A 19,043-nucleotide genomic window follows, 5' to 3' on the forward strand; every position below is an offset into this window, starting at 1 on the left:
CCCTGATACTGGCACACTAGACCTTGATCTCTGGGAACAAGTAGGTAAGAATTTAAAGAGAAAGCAGGCCCAAGGAAAATGAGTGCCCTTGTCATCTTTAACTATGTGGGCTTTTGTTTGAGCTGCACTATTCCCACTTCATATTGAGTATCCAAAGCCTACAGAATGCCAGGAGGATTTACCACTGCCCCCTCCTCCTGAAGTGGAACCTGTAAAGCCTGTAATACCTAAGGCCCCGCAGTCAGAGAACCTTTTCCTGACCCTCTGCCTCCGGTGTGGGAAGGCTCATCAACTAAATCCTCAGTTATGGGATTGTGTGTCAGGCAAGCTATGTTAGAAGAAGAGCTTTTGGATTGTCCAGTTATGCAAGATCAACAAGGTAATCAGATGCATGAACCACTCTCCTTTAATACCTTTAAAGAAATAAGGAAAAGTGTTAGAAGAAAATGGGGCTAACAGTCTGTTTACAAAAGGACTCCTTAATGCTTCGTCTGAAAATTACCATATGATGCCTTGGGACTGCCAGATTTTATCTAAAATGACTTTAGACACCAGACAATATTTTGTATGGAGAGTAGAATATGATGAGATCTGTGAACAACAGGCTGTTTGTAGGTGTTTGCTGGCTACCCAACCTGGGAGCCCTCTGGGCCACATTCTGGCTGTAAGCCCCAGACACTCTAAGACACCTGAAAGATCCATGAAAAGGACTTTGATTTATTAAATCTTGTCTGTGGGTTATGCTCGCCTATAAATATCCTATATAAAAAAGAGGCAATATGCAAATTAACCCTAATGCCATCATGCCATCACAAGATGGCAGCGTGCACAGCGGGGGGGCAGGGGAGAGGGGGCGGGGGCAGGGCCAGCTACTCCATGCTCCTGCCGCTGGGGTTCCCGCAGCCCCGCAGGGGGTTGGGAAGTTTGGCAGCTGCTCCACACACCTGCCGCTGGGGTTCCCGCAGCCACTCTAGGGGGCGCGCCTGCCACCCGAGTTCCCTCAGCCCTGCCGGGGGTTGGGTCCCGGCTGCTGCTCTGTGTGGCTTCCACCGGCGTTCCCTCAGCCCCACATGCCACAGGAGCGGCTCCACAGGGGTTCCCACAGCTCCGTGCGGCTTGATGCTGCATCCGTCTGTGTGGGCGCAGGCAGGTCTGGATCTCACGGGATTTTGAGGCACATGCAAGTGGGTGGGGACTTGACTCTGGGTCTCCAGGTGCAGGCGGACTTGACGCTATGTCCCCTTGGGCACTGGCCCAGACTCTGACAGCAAGGAGGTGGGGATATGTCTGAAGAGCAACTATTGATACAACGTAGTTCTGCAGCCGAAAGAAGCCGGCATCATTGACAGAAAATGTCTGAAGACCAACGTGCCTCTGAAGCTGAAAGAAGGCGGCAGTGATGACAGAATATGTCTAAAGAACAGTCATCAGCAAGTACTACCAATACTGGTAGGAACTGCCTTCTCAGGGAAAATGGAGTACATGAGGATGCAATTCTCGAACATAGTTGTGGTGGAATGACTGTTAGATGTCAATTTTGCCTATCACTAAATTTCTCTGATGGAAAATTTACTCAGTGTTGTAGAAAAGGTAAAGTTTGTCCAAATGATATATATTTTCCAGAATACCTGGCATATTTAAAAAGATTAATGACAAATGAAGATTCTGACAGTAAAAATTTCATGGAAAATATTCGTTCCATAAATAGTTCTTTTGCTTTTGCTTCATTGGGTGCAGATATTGCATCGCCATCAGGATATGGGCCATACTGTTTTAGAATACATGGACAAGTTTATCACCGTACTGGAACTTTACATCCTTCGGATGGTGTTTCTTGGAAGTTTGCTCAACTCTACATTTTAGATATGGCTGAAGGACAAGTAAGATTAGCAATGCCAGAAAACCAGAGCTGCTCAGAAAGACTCATGATCAACATCAACAACCTCATGCATGAAACAAATGAATTAACAAAATCGTACAAGATGCTACATGAGGTAGAAAAGGAAGCCCAATCTGAAGCAGCAGCAAAGGGTATTGCTCCCACGGAAGTAGCAATGGAGATTAAATACTATCGTAACAGTGATCCAGGTAGATATAATTCTTCCTGTGTAACTGAGGTTGCCGTCATATTCAGAAACGAAGATGGAGAACCTCCTTTTGAAAGGGACTTGCTCATTCATTGTAAACCAGATCCCAATAATCTGAATGCCACTAAAATGAAACAAATCAGTATCCTATTTCCTACATTAAATGCAATGACATATCCTATTCTTTTTCCACATGGTGAAAAAGGCTGGGGAACAGATATTGCATTAAGACTCAGAGACTACAGTGTAATCGACAATGATATGAGACAAAAATGTAAGGACACGAGCCACACAAATGCAGTATTATGGATTTCATCTCTCTGTGCGGGACACATTCAATCCTATTTTAAATGCAGGAAAATTAACTCAACAGTTTATTGTGGATTCATATTCAAAATGGAGGCCAATCGGATAAATTTCATTAAAGCAAACCAATCTAAGTTGAGAGTTGAAAAATATAGTGGTTTGATGGATTATCTCACATCTAGATCTGAAAATGACGATGTGCCCATTTGTAAAATGATAATACTTCCATCATCTTTTGAGGGTAGTCCCAGAAATATACAGCAGTGATATCAGGATGCTATGGCAATTGTAATGAAGTATGGCAAGCCCAATTTATTCATAACCATGACATGCAACCCCAAATAGGCAGATATTACAAACAACTTAAATGCTGGCAAAAAGTTGAAAACAGACCTGACTTGGTAGCCAGAGTTTTTAATATTAAGCTGAATGCTCTTTTAAATGATATATGTAAATTCCATTTATTTGGCAAAGTAATAGCTAAAATTCATGTCATTGAATTTCAGAAACATGGACTGCCTCACATATTATTGATATTAGATTGTGAATCCAAATTATGAACAGAAGATGACATTGACCGTATAGTTAAGGCAGAAATTCCAGATGAAGACCAGTGTCCTCGACTTTTTCAAATTGTAAAATCAAATATGGTTCATGGACCATGTGGAATACAAAATCCAAATAGTCCATGTAGTCGGACATCCCCCGAGGGGTTCCAGATTAGAGAGGGTGCAGACCAGGCTGAGGGACACCACCATCACCCCTGCACGAATTTCAGGCACCAGGCCACTAGTCATATATAAGAGTGTCTGCTGATTGTTGTTATATGTGTCTCTCTTTTTTTGTTCAATTTGTTTAGAGATGGAGCATATTTCACTTTGCTAGGGGCCCCAGCAACTTGTGGCTGGCTGAACGCGTAGTAAGGATTGCAGGAACTTCCCAGAAGCTGCTGAGAAATCTTAATCTTGGGGACCCTTCCTGCTCTCCCTTCTCAATGCATCAGCCACTGGAAACTCTTAGCTAGTGGAAGTTCTTGTCTGTCTGTAATATAACTTTGTTATTGATGTTCTTTGCTTGCTTTCTTATCTTTGGGGGACTTAATTTGCTCTGTCTCTGCTGTTTGGGCTTTGTGCCACTCAGAACCCATTTGCTGTGCTGGGTTAATGTGAATTAAGATTCTAAGGCTAATGCCCACCCTTTTATGAGTACTCACTTATTTACTGTAGGGTTTTTCTGTTTCTGTTTTTAAGATCTCTTCTTATATGCAAGATTTCATATTGTTGGTCTACTCAGAAAGAAAAATATGGTAAACAATCTTTTTTCCTCAGAGGATTAGACCTGTAGAAGTACCCTCCAGCTGGCTTCATAAATAGCAGTGGGGGCCACTCTGATTTTGTAAAATAAGATAAAATAGTACTTTCACATTAAAGCCACTGAAGGCCAGTGAGTTATCCCTGTTACAAAATTTGCCAAGAAAATGCCTTGGGTAATAATAATTGGCTTTAAAATCTCAAAGTTGTTAAGGCAAAATAAATATAACTAAAATGAAGGGTATATGATAAAGCTTTTTCAGTGGTAATTATATATGCCTAAACATAGTTTTCCAAAGTCTTTGGTAACTTAAAACTTTGGAGTTTGCTGGGTTAAATAATAAAAATTATTAAATATCTAGGTATTTTGAAATAACAGGATACGAAAATATTAATTAACCTGAGTTTGTCTCATATGAAGAATCTAGAGGATGGAGTTAAATCTGTTAATGAATAAGTCTTGTATTTTATTTGAAATATCTCTTAAAATGTGAATGTATTGCTAATCTGAGGAGTGTTAATTACTTACATGTCACCTAAAAATTAAGGTTTCTAAGGGTTAAGAATTCTAACTAATGGAAAAGAGATTATGGTTTTGGTGTAATAGAAGGCATGAGGTATGGAAATGCATTTTGAAGGAGAAAGAAAGTGCCTTCTAAAGTTGGTTATTTCTGAAAGTTATAAGGTTTCTGAAGAAAGGTTTGTGAAAGTTGTAGAAAGTTTGTGAAAGTTGTGGAATGTTTGTAAAGAGAAATGTTAACAAGGAGTTATATAAATGACACAGACCAGTAAGCCAGGACAAGTAGAATAGGGAAACTGAAATGATTAAACAGCAATTTGGAGCCATCTAGTAAATCCTATCTTCCCAATACCAAGGACACTTATGAGTAAATGATTTGCATTTTGCTTCCCTAACCAGAGGGTAAATAGCTTATATCAACCTACTCGGAGAGACAGATAGCAGAAATCCAATTAGTGTCATTTGCTGACCACACCCAAGGACAAATAAAGTTAGACAATAAACCTATTTTGGTAAGTCATTTTCTAGGCTGTTAAAAGTGAAAAGATCTTTCCTGTTTTTCTACCCAGGAAGCAAAAGTTTTATAAATTATTAAAATGGTTATATGTCATATTAATCAGGTATTTAAAAAAAGGCCATCATTTAATCACGGGAACTAAAATTTGCTAGCGTATGTTTGTGTCTATCCTTTGGTAAAATAAGTTTAGCAATCCTTTCAGGGTTTGAATTTTAAGAAACTTTTTCTTGACCTAGCATTGGCTTTGGATTATTCCAATAGGCTCTGGAATGCCTTAAGTGTTTGTTTTCTCTCTCATGAAGGAAAATTTTCTGCTTAAGGTACATGGGAAGCTTTGTCAAATAATAATAACTATATTATGCTTTAATTTACAGCTCTAATTGTTATTCTGGAATATTGTGTATTGCAGAAAAGACAAGATTCCATGTTATTTGCATTACTCTATAAAGTATCTGGATTTATAGAAGCACTGGCAGGAAAAATCAGGAGAAACAAAAATTTTATTATGGGGTTGAATGAATGGAAAATAATTATATATTTTGTGCAACTTTTGTTGAAAGTATTGCTGATTCTTAAACTTTTTGTTTTTCAGATATAAGGAAGCATTTTTAAAGCAATTTGGCAAATTATGTATTTCTTTCCCTACCTGTCCCTCCAGTATTTGGCAATTCTTAATAATTGGCAATATGTTTCTTTGCCTGAATTCAATAAGACCTGTTTCCAATTGTAGCTATATTAACCAAGATAAAAACTGATAATGGGCCTGCTTATAGCAGCCATGGCTTCCCTGCCTTTTGCAGAACTTGGTCCATCCAGCATTCCATGGGAATCCCTTACAATCCACAAGGGCAGGCCATCATTGAACATGTGCATGCTACCCTGAAGAGTATGCTGGTAAAACAAAAAAGAGGGAATATGGGACTCAAGGATTCTGCTATAATACTATCTAAAGCACACTTTACCCTTAATTTTTTTAATCTGAATGATCATTTTCAATCCTCTATAGAACAGCACTTTACCTCAATAACCCCACCTCAGAAACCGCAAGTCTTGTGGCAAGTTGTGGACACTAATAACTGGATGGGACCCAATGAATTATTAACATGGGGGAGAGGGTATGCATGTATTTCTTCCCCCACAGGGCTGCTGTGGATTCCAGCTTGCTTAATTAAAGCCTACCGTGGCATGGCACAGGACCAATCCTCTTCCAGAAATGAAGAATTTGGGCCTGGGGATGCCACAGCCCCAAATGTTGCACCTTCCCTGGACCCAGATGGCCCCCAGAATAACTTGGGGAGTGATAAAGAAGCTGATGCCAGAGGCTGAGAAATTATTGGAATGTACTCACATTCCAGGCACTCCAGATAACTAACCATTGTTCTTTTTGTTTTTCTTATAGTCTGTAAAATTGGAACTGGAGCAGTGAACACGCTTCATAGAACCCAACATTCACCAGCAACAAATTCATTGCAGCCCTCTGTCTTCTACATTCAGCAAAACAAAAAAGGGGGAAATGTAGGTAAGCACGGGAAACTTCGTTGGAAAGTCTGAAAGGAGGAAATTCTGAAAAGGGAAGTTGGCTGAAGGTGCCTGCCCCTGTTAATCAGAATTCTGACTTAGGAGAGTTGGCCAAAGGCAGATATCCCTAATTGTTCCTTGGCCTTTACAAATAAGTCTATGTACATGTGGACCCTTGGGTGTTTACCAGAATCTTTATGCTTAATCTTTAGGTGTCCTTGCTTAAAGGACACTGCAGACACACACGTCCTCCCAAGATTACTTACCCTACTGATTGTATCTAAAAGATAAACTTTATCTCAAACTGCTGTTACAATAAAAGCCTGAAGAGGCAATCGATCAAGGCCATCTGGTTCCTTTAGCCAGGTAGTCCCTTAGCCCTCTATTTCACAGCAATCCTGTGTCAGAGTAATCATTTATCTGTAGCTCAGGGTCTGCTAGTAGCCCCAGAAGGATTAATTTATTGATGTTACATTACAAGGATAAATCTCAAGGTAATTATGTTGCATGAAAAGAGCCAAATGAATACATATGTGATTCCATTTATATGAAATTCTGGAAAATTCAAACAAATCAGTGTACGATCCGTTACAAAATAGATCAGCATCTGTAATGGAATGCAGAAGTAAGCTAGAAAAGCTGGAAGATGCTTTACAAAGAGGCAAGGGGAAATTTTAGAGGGTGATGGCTATGTTCATTATCTTGATTGTAGTGATAGTTCCATAGTTCTATGCTTTAAATTTGTACAGCTTATCGTATGTCAATTATATCTCAATAAAGCTATTAAAGGCATGGGAATATTAGCTATTTTCCATATGGATTGCCTATATGCAGATTTTCAATCAAGAGTATACATATTTTCTATTTTTTCTTATTTTTATTTTACTTGTATTTATTAAAGTACTAGTGGCCCAGTGCATGAAATTCATGCATGGGGCGGACGGGGGGTGTCCCTCAGACTGGCCTGCACCCTCTACAATCTGGGACCCCTTGAAGGATGTCCTACTGCCAGTTTACAGGGATCGGGCCTAAACCAGCAGTTGAACATCCCTCTTGCAATCTGGGACTGCTGGCTCCTAACTGCTCACCTGCCTGTCTGATTGCCCCTAACCACTCTGCCTGCCAGCCTGCTTGCCCCCAAATGCCGCCCCGCCAACCTAATCACGCCCAACTGCCCCCCTGCTGGCCTGCTCACCCCAACTGCCCCCCCTGCTGGCCTGCTTACTTCAAACTGCCCCTCCCACTGTCCTGATCACCTCCAACTGACCCCCACTGACATCCTGCTCGCCCCCAACTGGCCCCCCTGCTTGTCTGCTTACCCCCAATGACCCCACCCCCCACCAGCCTGATCACTCACAATTTCCATCCCATCCTGGCCTGATCACCCACAACTGCCCTACCCTCTTGGTCTCTGAACCACCTCTACCTCGGCCCTGCCACCATGGCTTTGTCCAGGATAATGTCTGGAAAGTCTCCTGGAAGGTCTCCCAGTCTAATTAGCATATTACCCTTTTATTAGTATAGATAGAGGCCTGTTGCACAGGTGGCGGCCGGCTGGTTTGCTCTGAAGGGTGTCCCAGAGCAGGGTAGGGGTTTTCTTGGGGCATGGGGTGGCCTGGGCGAGGGGCCTGTGGTGGTTTTCAGGCTGGCCATGCCCCCATGGGGAGAGGGTTCCCACTGGGGGGTGTGGCCAGCCTGAGTAAGGGGCTGAGGGCTGTTTGCAGGCTGGCCATGCCCCCCAGCAGGGACTCTTACTCCATGGGGGGTTGGCCAGCCTGGGTAAGGGACTGAGGGCTGTTTTCAGGCTGGCCACAGCCCCTTCAGGGTGGGGGGTCCCGCTGGGGTGCCTGGCCAGCCTGGGTGAGGGTCTGAGGGCCATTTTCAGGCTGGCCAAGCCCCCCAGGGGTACCCTCACCCCATGTGGGTGTGGCCAGCCTGGGTAAGGGGCTGAGGGCCATTTTCAGGCTGGCCATGCCACCCGGCAACCCAGGCTCCCAGCCCCTCTACTTTTTTTTTTTTTTTTAACTCCTCCTTGAGCGGAGTCCAGAGCCAGCTGTAAGCAGGTATCTGGGATTTATTTATCTTCTATAATTGAAACTTTGTAGCCTTGAACAGAGGCCAGGGCTGGCCAGGCAGGTGGGAAACTTGGCTTCCTCCATCGCCGGGGGCAACCCAAGCCTCCTGCTTGCTCCAGGTCCATGGCCACCGCCATCTTTGTTGGGTTAATTTGCATACTCGCTTCTGATTGGCTGGTGGGTATAGCAGAGGTATGGTCAATTTGCATGTTTCTCTTTTATTGGTGTAAATAATTATATGTCTGTTGAATCTTATAATGAAAAATAGGGCTTGCATTTTGAATGTTTTGTTTTTCTATTTCATTTTATTAGCAATTGATTTTTCTTTTCTTTCTTTAAATATATTTTATTGATTTTTTACAGAGAGGAAGGGAGAGGGATAGAGAGTTAGAAACATCAATGAGAGAGAAACATTGATCAGCTGCCTCCTGCACACCCCCTACTGGGTATGTGCCCACAACCAAGTTACATGCCCTTGACTGGAATCGAACCTGGGACCCTTCAGTCCTCAGGCCGATGCTCTATCCACTGAGCCAAACCGGTTAGGGCAGCAATTGATTTTTCATTGTACTTCACAAAAGTATCATTTTAAATGGATTGGAAATTTAAAAAAAATTAAAGGACACCAACCCCCAAACTTAGTGTTTTTTTGAACTCTAGATTGAAAAACACTACTGTAGCATAATTCCTCTCTGTTAATCAGGATTGGGTCATGTGGTCATGCCCTAAGCTATATCAGTCTGGAAAAGGAAGGGAAGCAACTGACTCCCTGAGGTCATAACATCAAAATGGGTGTGACCCAGAATGGTGGAGCGAGGATCTGAATATCCATGGCTCTCTTAGGAAAACAAAACACTGGCAAAAATGGTAAAGATCAACCTTTTTAGAACTCTGAAAATTAATTAATGACTTGTAACCATCCAAAAAATGTTTATTCAAGAATGGCTGAATATTAATGTACAGTCAGCTTTGCAGCATTTTAACTTTCTTTATTCTCATTCTCTTTTACCCAGGTTTGTGGTAGTCTTGAAAACTCTGAGCTTAGTAGTCATGAGAGGAGGCATACTGGGTTGAAGTCCCACAAAGCGTTACCCTGAGAGCACTGTCAGTATTAGTCTCCTCTGTCAGCTTCCCGGGAAATCCCCATTTTCAGGGCTTGTTATTATTTGACCTGACTCAGAACTCCTTCAGTTGGGAAAGTTCTATCCCCGGGCATTAGTCAAAAACAACCAATTGTTTAATATCTCAGCTACCTGAGGTGGTGTTTTCAGTTGGAGTAAACAAGAGGCTAGCCAAAAACTTAAAACTATGACATATTTTAGGGGATATAGAAAGCCATGTACTTATGCAGGGCTATGTACATAAGAAGTTAGGAAAGAGCTTCAAAAACCCTAATGTCTTTAGGGCTCTAATAATGGCTGGCCTTGAGGCCTATGTGAGCAGAAAATGAAGGTAAAGGCACGAATTCTAAAGGCTTTTCATTGAAGATGTGCTCCAATGCACTAAGAGAGCCCCTCAGCAAATGGTGGAAAACTTCCTGTATGAGGCATTTACAAAAATCACTGTCAAATCATTAATTGACCACTAAGCTAACTGAGAAGAGACTTAAGTGGTCACAAGTAACAGGGAATAAAACTTTACAAAATCAGTCTAAGAAAGTAACTAAACAGACATTATTGTCATCTTCAACAACAATAAAACAGCAACAATAAATTTTCAGGAGGAAGGAATCTGATTTCCTGATTTACTATATTATATTATTTAAAATGTCCAATTTTCAACCTAAATTATGAGACACTAAAAGAAAAAGGGAAGTATCCTATATAATAAAAGCCTAATATGCAAATTGTCCCCTTGGGGGGGTCGTTCAACCGAGAGTTTGAACACTCGCTATGACATGCGCTGACCACCAGGGGGTGGCACGGAACATGGTGGGTGTTGGCAATGCAGCACTGACAGCAGGCAGCAGTGGAGGCACTGCTGGCCCTGATGGGCCCCCACGAGAGCAGGACCACAGCGGGATAGTGGAGCAGGTGAGCAGGTGGCACCAGGCTATGGCAGGTGCAAGCAGGGGACTGATCGCCCTACTGATCACCCCGCAGATGGCAACCAGCAGTGGTGGCAGTGAGCGGGGCCAACGCCTGGCTCCCAGGCACTGAGGGAGCTGGGCAGGCGGCCTGGCCCTGATCAATCGTCCCACAGGTGGATGGTGGAGCAGGTGAGGGGGCAGTGCCAGGCCAAGGCAGGGTGCCAGGTGGGGCTGTGGTGCTGTGAAGCTAGGGGCACAAGCTGGGGGTGCGAGGCTGGGTGTGTGAGCTGGGGCCCGATCCCCACAGGCCACCCCGAGGGAACCCACCCGTGCACGAATTCGTGCACAGGGCCGCTAGTGACTCATAAAAGGGAACAAAAGTAATCAACAGAAATTGTCCATGAGGAAGCCAGATTTTAGAACTTACCAGAAAGTCTTTTAAATAGCTATTAAAATTTTATTCAGAACTACAGAAAACCATGACCAAAGCATTAATGGAACATATGAGAATAATGTCTCACCAGAGAGTGTAAGAATGAAGAGATAGAAGTTATTTTTTTCTTTTTTTTTTTTTCATTGATTTCAGAGAGGAAGGGAGATAGAAACATCAATGATGAGAGAGAATCATTGATTGGCTGCCTCTTGCAGGGCCCCTACTTGGGGGGGGGGGGGGGTGGAGCCTACAACCTGGGCATGTGCCCTTGGCCAGAATCGAACCTGGGACCCTTTAGTCCACAGGCCGACACTCTATCCACTGAGCCAAACTGGCTAGGGCTAGAAGTTATTTTTTAAAATTAGTAATTCTGGAGTTGAAAAGTAATGACTGAAGTAAATTTTTCACTAGAGGAACTTAACAGCAGATTTTAATTTATAAAAGAAAGAATCAGCAAACTTGATAATAAGTTAATTGAAGTTATATAGTCGAAGAAACAAAGAGAAATAAAATGAAGAAAAATAAACAGAACCTTAGATATTGTCAAGCATGCCATCATAAACTTAATGGAAGAGGAGAGACTGAGAAAAGAAAAAGAGAGAGAGAGAGAGAGAGAGAGAGAGAGAGAGAGAGAGAGAGAGAGAGAAATATCAATATGCTCAACAGGCTTCAAATAGAATAAACTAAAAGAGGTCCATACCTAGAAATTTTTAAATTCAGAAAGTTCATGTGCCATATATGCCCATCTAAGCCTAGTTATTTTGTCCCCCAGCCACCTTTATAGTGTTACCATATAATAACTGCCAATACTCATAAAATGCCTAAGTTCCTACGCAACACAAACTACTATATAAAGGGGAGAGAGCAAACACTGTTTTCTGCTTACCGTGAGAAAAATGGAAATCTCATTTTGCCGATATGAACAAGATCCCCTTTTATCCTGTGATCTACAAGTATTATTTTGAAAATTACAAGTCCCAATAGATAAGCACAACAGAAACAATTATCATCTGATTTGTTCCTTTTTATGTCCTAATTTTGTGAAGTGCCTTAAACATTTGGTGTTTTATGAAGCATCTGGCTGTTAGCCAAATTTATAAAATAGCACAACCTAAAGCAAAAGGACTGCTAAGTGAGACAGAGGAAAATGCAAACTACTACTGGACCAAAACTGTGGAATCTGACTTCAGGGAAGTTAGCAGAAGGTAGGCTTAGCAGAGTAGCAAAACCCATGTTTCACCTTGGAAGGCTCTGAACTACTGCATATGATAAAGGCTGCTAACTATAGAATGATAAGATTTGAAACAAATAGGAAGATTTTCAGTGAAATAATTTTTAAAAACTATTTTTAAAACATTTATAAAAGCAGACCATATGTTGTCTCTTGAAACCTTAGGAAAACTTCATAGTTTTTTGAAGTTTAAAGTTCAATTTTATTAAACATATGGTTGAGTTTGGAATTATTCAGAATATTTAAATTAATTTGAAAATAATTAAAATTCAGAAAACCTCATGTGCACGTCCAACTTTTTAGGCAATGTTATTATGGTATAAAATTGCCAAGGAAATTTATAGTGAACAGGTGTGTCAAGTAATTGAGGGGGAAAAGTTTCAAACATTAATTAGCAAGAATTATGAATATCTTTGTTGGATTGTTTTCTCTCAAGTTGACACAATTTTAAGCATATGTAGAGTGGAAATATTTTTTTAATTATGAATACAAATGGAAAGTAAAATCTCACTTATCTATAATATTCTGCACTTTTGCCATTAATCACTTGATGAGACATGGAATGAAAATGAGAAAAAGGTCTAAACCAAAAGAAAAATATGATTCTAAATATTTTTGAAAGTTTATTCATTAAGTTTGTTAATAGTGTTGAAATGTTCTCATTCCAAATCCAGCAAAATAAGTATTCTTTCACTGCAAAAAGTATCTCTGTTGAAATTTGGAGAGAAAGGGATAATTATGCCAAAAATAAGACCCAATGACCTATACTCAAGGAATTTACAGGAGGAGGGGAGCCAGACCCCCCTCCCAAAAGAAGCCTAAGTTTATAAAATAGTGTTTCAACTGTTATAAGAAACATATAGAGGATGTCACAAGTACATACATAAGGCTTTGCCCTGGATTTGGAAATGTGGTGGGACTTGGGTGTTCATCCAGTAGATAAGAATAGCAGAAAATATTTTAGACAGAAAAAGGAGCATGTATAAACCTTTAGAATTCTAAACAAGGCTTTTGTACAGTGCTCACAGAAGTTGCAGAGTGTTACCATAACAAAAATCTGAAAGGAGAAAAGGCTTTGGAAACAGCTGTGGAGAGAAGTTGGAAAGCTGGGGAAAGTGTTGATGAGAGCCTGAAGAGCCTTGAAGAATGTTTCGTGAAATCCTAATGACCTTCAGGGAGGATGATAGTAAGGGCTTGAAGAAAATGTTATTTGACACTGGAAAAAATGATCTTTGTCATATAGAGTCAGAAAATTTAGCAACACTGTCATCTGCAATAATGGGGAAAGTAGAAAACTTACCTAAGCTGTCTGGCTGGGCTAAGGACTTTTCCACAGACGATTGAAAATGCTTCCTGGTTTCTTCTTTCTGCTTGTAATAAAATTTTAGAAGAAAGAGATGAACTAAAGAAAGGAACTTTTAAACAAAAAGGAAATTAAAAATTCCAGCCTCTGAAGACAACAAATGATACTATAATTAAGAAAAAATTTCTAGGTAAAGATCAAATTCAGCATACTCTGAAGAAAGCATGGTGTAATCATGAAAATTTTTGCAAGTTTAAAATTTTTAAATTCTCTTTTAAAATTATTTGTTAAAACTTCAGAAATATTCAAGACAGTGCATCAGAGAATCATTTAAACAATAAAGCTTCCCTATAATGTTTGAGGGTGTTGTCCCTCAAGAGGCTTAGCAGAAGTTCAAGGAAAAGAAGAGTATATCTTAAAGAAATGTGTTGGTTTGGTCTTTGTCTAATGGAGTCGACTCCAATCAAATTCACAGGATACTTATAAACTTCAAAAAAAAAAAAAAGATTCATATTGATAGGTATACCACCAGCTTGTATTGAAATGGGTAATAAGAGCATAAAGAGGACATAGGGCTTTGTATTTTTCAAACTTCTACTGGCAGGAACTAGGCTGAGAAATCTACACAGCTACACATACAGACTAGTTCCCATGGAAAAGGAAGAGTGGCTCAGAGGCTAAAATTAAAAGCCTGAAGGGTGGAGCCAACAGTCATCATGAATCAATCCTGGGAAGGGGTAGGGTTGAGTCTTAATAAGAAACTCCCAATGTTTACCCTGATTTGTGTATATTATTCCTTTTCCCTCATTTTAAATAGGAATATTTTTAGTGACTGTCCTATGCCTGTCCATCATCATGTCTTAGGTGTGGATGTGTTAGAGGAGGGATAAAGTTTCTCTTTAGTTTACATGTCTTTGGACCAAGAGGAACTGTACGCAAGGAGTTATACTTAAGGCACAGTGACTCATCCACAAATACCTTTATTTGGAAGATGAGATTTTTTACTTTGAGTTGATGTTTTAATAGGATGAGATTTTGATGGGCAAATGGGTGAGTGTGATTTGCATGTGTGTGGGACATGTACTGCTGGGGAGTCATAGGATGGACAATGGTTGATAACCTCCAAAATAGTCCCTAATGATTCTCACCTCTTATTATTCTTGTCCTGTGTAGTTCCTTCCCACATATTATAGGGCATTGTGGAAATTAGAGAGTATGGCTGAAGCTGAGAATAGGTCAGGAAAGTGATTGAGATTTCTACCTGACTATTCATTCTGAGAAGCCAGTTGTCACATGAGCAGCCCTATGGAGAAGGAACTGAGGCCTTTTGCCAAAGTCAGCATCAATTTGCCAGCTTATGAAATTAGTCATCTGGGAAATGGAGCCTCCAGCCCCAGTCCTGGTCTTTTCCAGCACTAGTCGTCTGTGATAAGGAGAAATAACAGGGATTTAAAATGGTGGTGGAGTAAGTGGATGCTACACAGACACGCTCCCAGAATCAACTGGAATTACAATTAAAATACAAACAAAAGCCATCCTGAATAATCAACTGAAGAATAGATGGAGAGAATCCTGATAACCAAGTATGGAAAGTGGAGACCACATAGAGACTGGTAGGAAGGGCAGAGGCACCAAAGAGTTGCCACTGAGAACTCTGGGGTCTAATCCCCAAGCTGCATCCTCCCCACAACAGAGAATACCAGAACTGAGAAATATGTCCACATAACATCTGTCTGGAAATGCAGGAACCCTCTTAAAGAGCCAAATACAAAATTTCATGTGCAGCCACGCACCTTGGGCTCCAGCGGGGGGTTGGGGGGTTGGGGAGACAGGGAAGGGCAGAGTGAACTGGAGAGTAAGTATAAGCCAAGGTTGGGGGGTCTGGGGTTAGAGCTTGGAAGGCAGACACCCTGGTTTCCTGTGCTGAGTCATTTGCTCATGCTGTGGAGGTCATCTTTCTAAGGCAGACCTTTGCTACCCAGGTCACTTTTACCTGGGGGAAGACAGTTGACCCATGCTATTGGAAAACCCCTTTTCCTACCTGTGGAGTTTCTGAGGCCCATAATGAGACTGAGAATAATAATTAGCCTTCAGGCAGAAGCAATTGCCCCACCTTAATGGAAAACCTCTCACCTCACCTGTGGATGATTGCCTGAGGCTACTCAAGGCTGAATCCAATCAGTTTGCAGGCAGAGGTGAGTCTCTGGAGGCTTTGAGTCTTTGCCTGATCTAATTAGTCAGAGACAGCATTTGGGTCCCCTCTGCAGACACCACCCCAGACCAGGCATCAAGGCAAAAGTCAGTGGGACCCCAAGTGCTTTCACATGACACTTGTAGGACCAGCTCAACAACATCAGAGCAAAATCCAGTGAGCCCCACAAATTGCAGACCCAAAACACTGTATAACAGCTGGCACGATGACAATCGGGTTGAACCTTAATGGCAGCAAGTTGGGAGGGAGATCCCTCCCACAAATGGGACATCAACAATCAAGTCCCAATTACAACAAGAGAGCTCAAATAATGCATACTAGGGGTATTCCTAGAGTATCCAGCTCAAGAGAACAAAGAGACTTCACCACTGGACTCCTCAAGACACTTTCTATATAAGGTCACCCCACAGAGACTGGGATGCATGACAGTTCTATCTAATACATAGATACAAATACAAAGAGACAGCTAAAATTGGAGACAAAGAAACCACCCCCAAATGAGAGAAAAGAAGGAATCTCCAGAAAAAGAACTAAACGAAATGGAGGCAAGCACCCTATAAGACATAGAGTTCAAAGTAATTGTTATAAAATGCTTAAGGAACTCAGTGCAATCATAACAGCATGAAAAGGGGAATAGAGGCCATGAACAAGAACCAGACAGAAATGAAGAATGATATATATGACTTCAAGAACACACTGGAAGATATTAACAGTAGATTGGATGAAGCCAAGGATTGAATCTGTAATTTGGAAGACAAGGTAGAAATAAAAACCCAATTAGAGCAGCAAATAGGAAAAAATAATAATTAAAAACCAGAAGGATAGTTTAAGGGAGATCTGGGACAACATGAAAAATAACAACACCTGCATTATAGTAATACCAGAAGGGGAAGAGGTGAACATAAATAATGTTTAAAGAAATAATGACAGCCCTACCTGGTTTGGCTCAGTGGATAGAGCATCGGCCTGCAGACTCAAGGGTCCTAGGTTCAATTCCGGTCAAGGGCATGTACCTTGGTTGCTGGCACATCCCAAGTAGGAGGTGTGCAGGAGGCAGCTAATTGATGTTTCTCTCTCATCAATGTTTCTAACTCTCTCTCTCTACCCCTTCCTCTCTGTAAAAAATCAATAAAATATATTTTAAAAATAAATAAAAGTAAAGAAATAATGACAGAAAACTTCCCCAACCTGGTGAAGGAGAATGTCACACAAGTTCAGAAGGCTCAGACCAAATCAAGATGAACCCAAAAAGACCCACACCTAGACACATCATTATTAAAATGGCAAATGTTAAAGACAAAGAAAGAATCTTAAAGGCAGAAAGACAGAAAGTTACCTACAAATGAATTCCCATTAGAATGTCAGCTGACTTCCCAATAGAAACACTTCAAACCAGAAGGGAGTGGCATTAAGTACTCAAAGTAATGAAAAGCAAGGGCCTAAATCCAAGACTACTGCATCCAGCAAGGCTATCATTTAAAATTGAAGGTGAGGAGAAACCAAGATGGCAGCATAGGTAAACACCTGAACTTGCTGCCTCGCAAAACCACTTCAAAACTACAACTAAAAGACAAAATGGACATCATCCAGAACCACAGGATGGCTGGCTGAGTGGAAATTCTACAACTAGAAGGGAAAAGAAAAGCACACTGAGACTCAGAGGAGGTACGGAAGTAAAGTGCGGAGGTACGGAGGCACATGCGCAGAAAGGGCTGGCAACTGAGGATGTGATTGTCTTTTTCAATCTGGAGGGAGACACAAGCTCCCGACTGCACTGAACTCCAGTTCCAGATGAGACTCTGGGGACCCAGACTCATACAGGGAAAAATTGGACTGTCTGGCATCGAGCCGGAACACGAGGGCGGCTTTCTCTCAGAGGTGCTTGCAGCGATCACCACAGGACACTGAGACCCAGGGGCCTCTTAGGGCAGGGCTGAAGGTCAGCCATTGCTGTTTGCTCTACCCTGTTGATTCCCTGAGACCCCGCTCCACCTAATTTACAACCCCACCCCAGCTGTACACAGAGGCTTTTGCATATGACTGGCCTGGCCCTTTACAATCTAAAATTACCTAATAAACTGCAGCTGGGTCAGAGAGCCCCAGAACTTCCAAAAGAAGGCCTAGCGCTCCACAGAAGCCTGAATTACTTCACAGCTGGGCCTCATCTGGGCACCTCCAAACCCCAAACAAAAAATAAGAATCTTCAGATCTCTCCATAGCTCCTGCTGGGTGGCCTCAGGCAGAGCTAAATTTGCACCTCCTTGGAGACCCAAGAGCCAGTGTACCCAGTGGTCAGAGTGGGACCATCCAGATTGCAACTCCTCAGATCCATAAGGGACACACTCAGGGGGCAGACTCAGTGAGCACCAAAGCCCCACTGAAGCAAGTCCTGTCCCATAAGGGTGTCTCCAGCACAGAAGTTCTCCCATCGTAGACACAACTGATCCTCACAGCCAATTGGCCTGTAGGTTAATTCCTCCCAGTGATACCAACAACAATCAAGGCTTACCTACAACAACACTGTGCACACAGCCCACAAAGGGGTGCACCAAGAGTGTCCACCTCAGGAAACTGGGGAGGCTGAGCCACTGGGCCCTATAGGACACCTAGCACACAAAGCCACTCTATCAACACAGGGAAGCAGCCAAAATGCAGAGACAAAGAAAGAGGTCACAAATAAAAGAAATGGAGGAAAGCAAACTACTGGATATAGAGTTCAAAACCACGGTTATAAGGTTTTTCAAGAATTTTTTAGAAACCGCCGATAAATTTAGTGAGTCCCTTGAGGATATGAAAAAGTACCAACTAGAAATTAAGCATACTCTGACTGAAATAAAGAATAATATACAGAGATCTAACAGCAGACTAGAGGATCACAAGAATCAAGTCAAAGATTTGAAATATGAAGAAGTAAAAAACACCCAACTGGAAAAGAAAAAAGAAAAAAGAATCTAAAAATATGAAGATAGTGTAAGGAGCCTCTAGGACAACTTCAAGCATACCAACATCAGAATTATGGGGGTGCCAGAAGAAGAGAGAGAGCAAGATATTGAAAACCTATTTGAAGAAATAATGACAGAAAACTTCCCCTACCTGGTGAAAGAAATAGACTTATAATTCCAAGAAGGGCAGAGAACCCCAAACAAAAGGAACTCAAAGAGGACCACACCAAGACACATCATAATTAAAATGCCAAGAGCAAAAGACAAAGAGAGAATATTAAAAGCAGCAAGAGAAAAACTGTTAGTTACCTACAAGGGAGTACCTATATGAATGTCAGCTGATTTCTCAACAGAAACTATGCAGGCCAGAAGGGAGTGGCAAGAAATATTCAAAGTGATGAATAGCAAGAACCTCCAACCAAGATTACTCTACCCAGCAAAGCTATCATTCAGAATTGAAGATCAGATAAAGATATTCACAGATAAGAAAAAGCTAAAGGAGTTCATCACCGCCAAACCAGTATTATATGAAATGCTGAAAGGTATTCTGTAAGAAGAGG

Source organism: Cnephaeus nilssonii (assembly GCF_951640355.1).
Source record: "Cnephaeus nilssonii genome assembly, chromosome: 7".
Lineage (NCBI taxonomy): Eukaryota > Metazoa > Chordata > Mammalia > Chiroptera > Vespertilionidae > Cnephaeus > Cnephaeus nilssonii.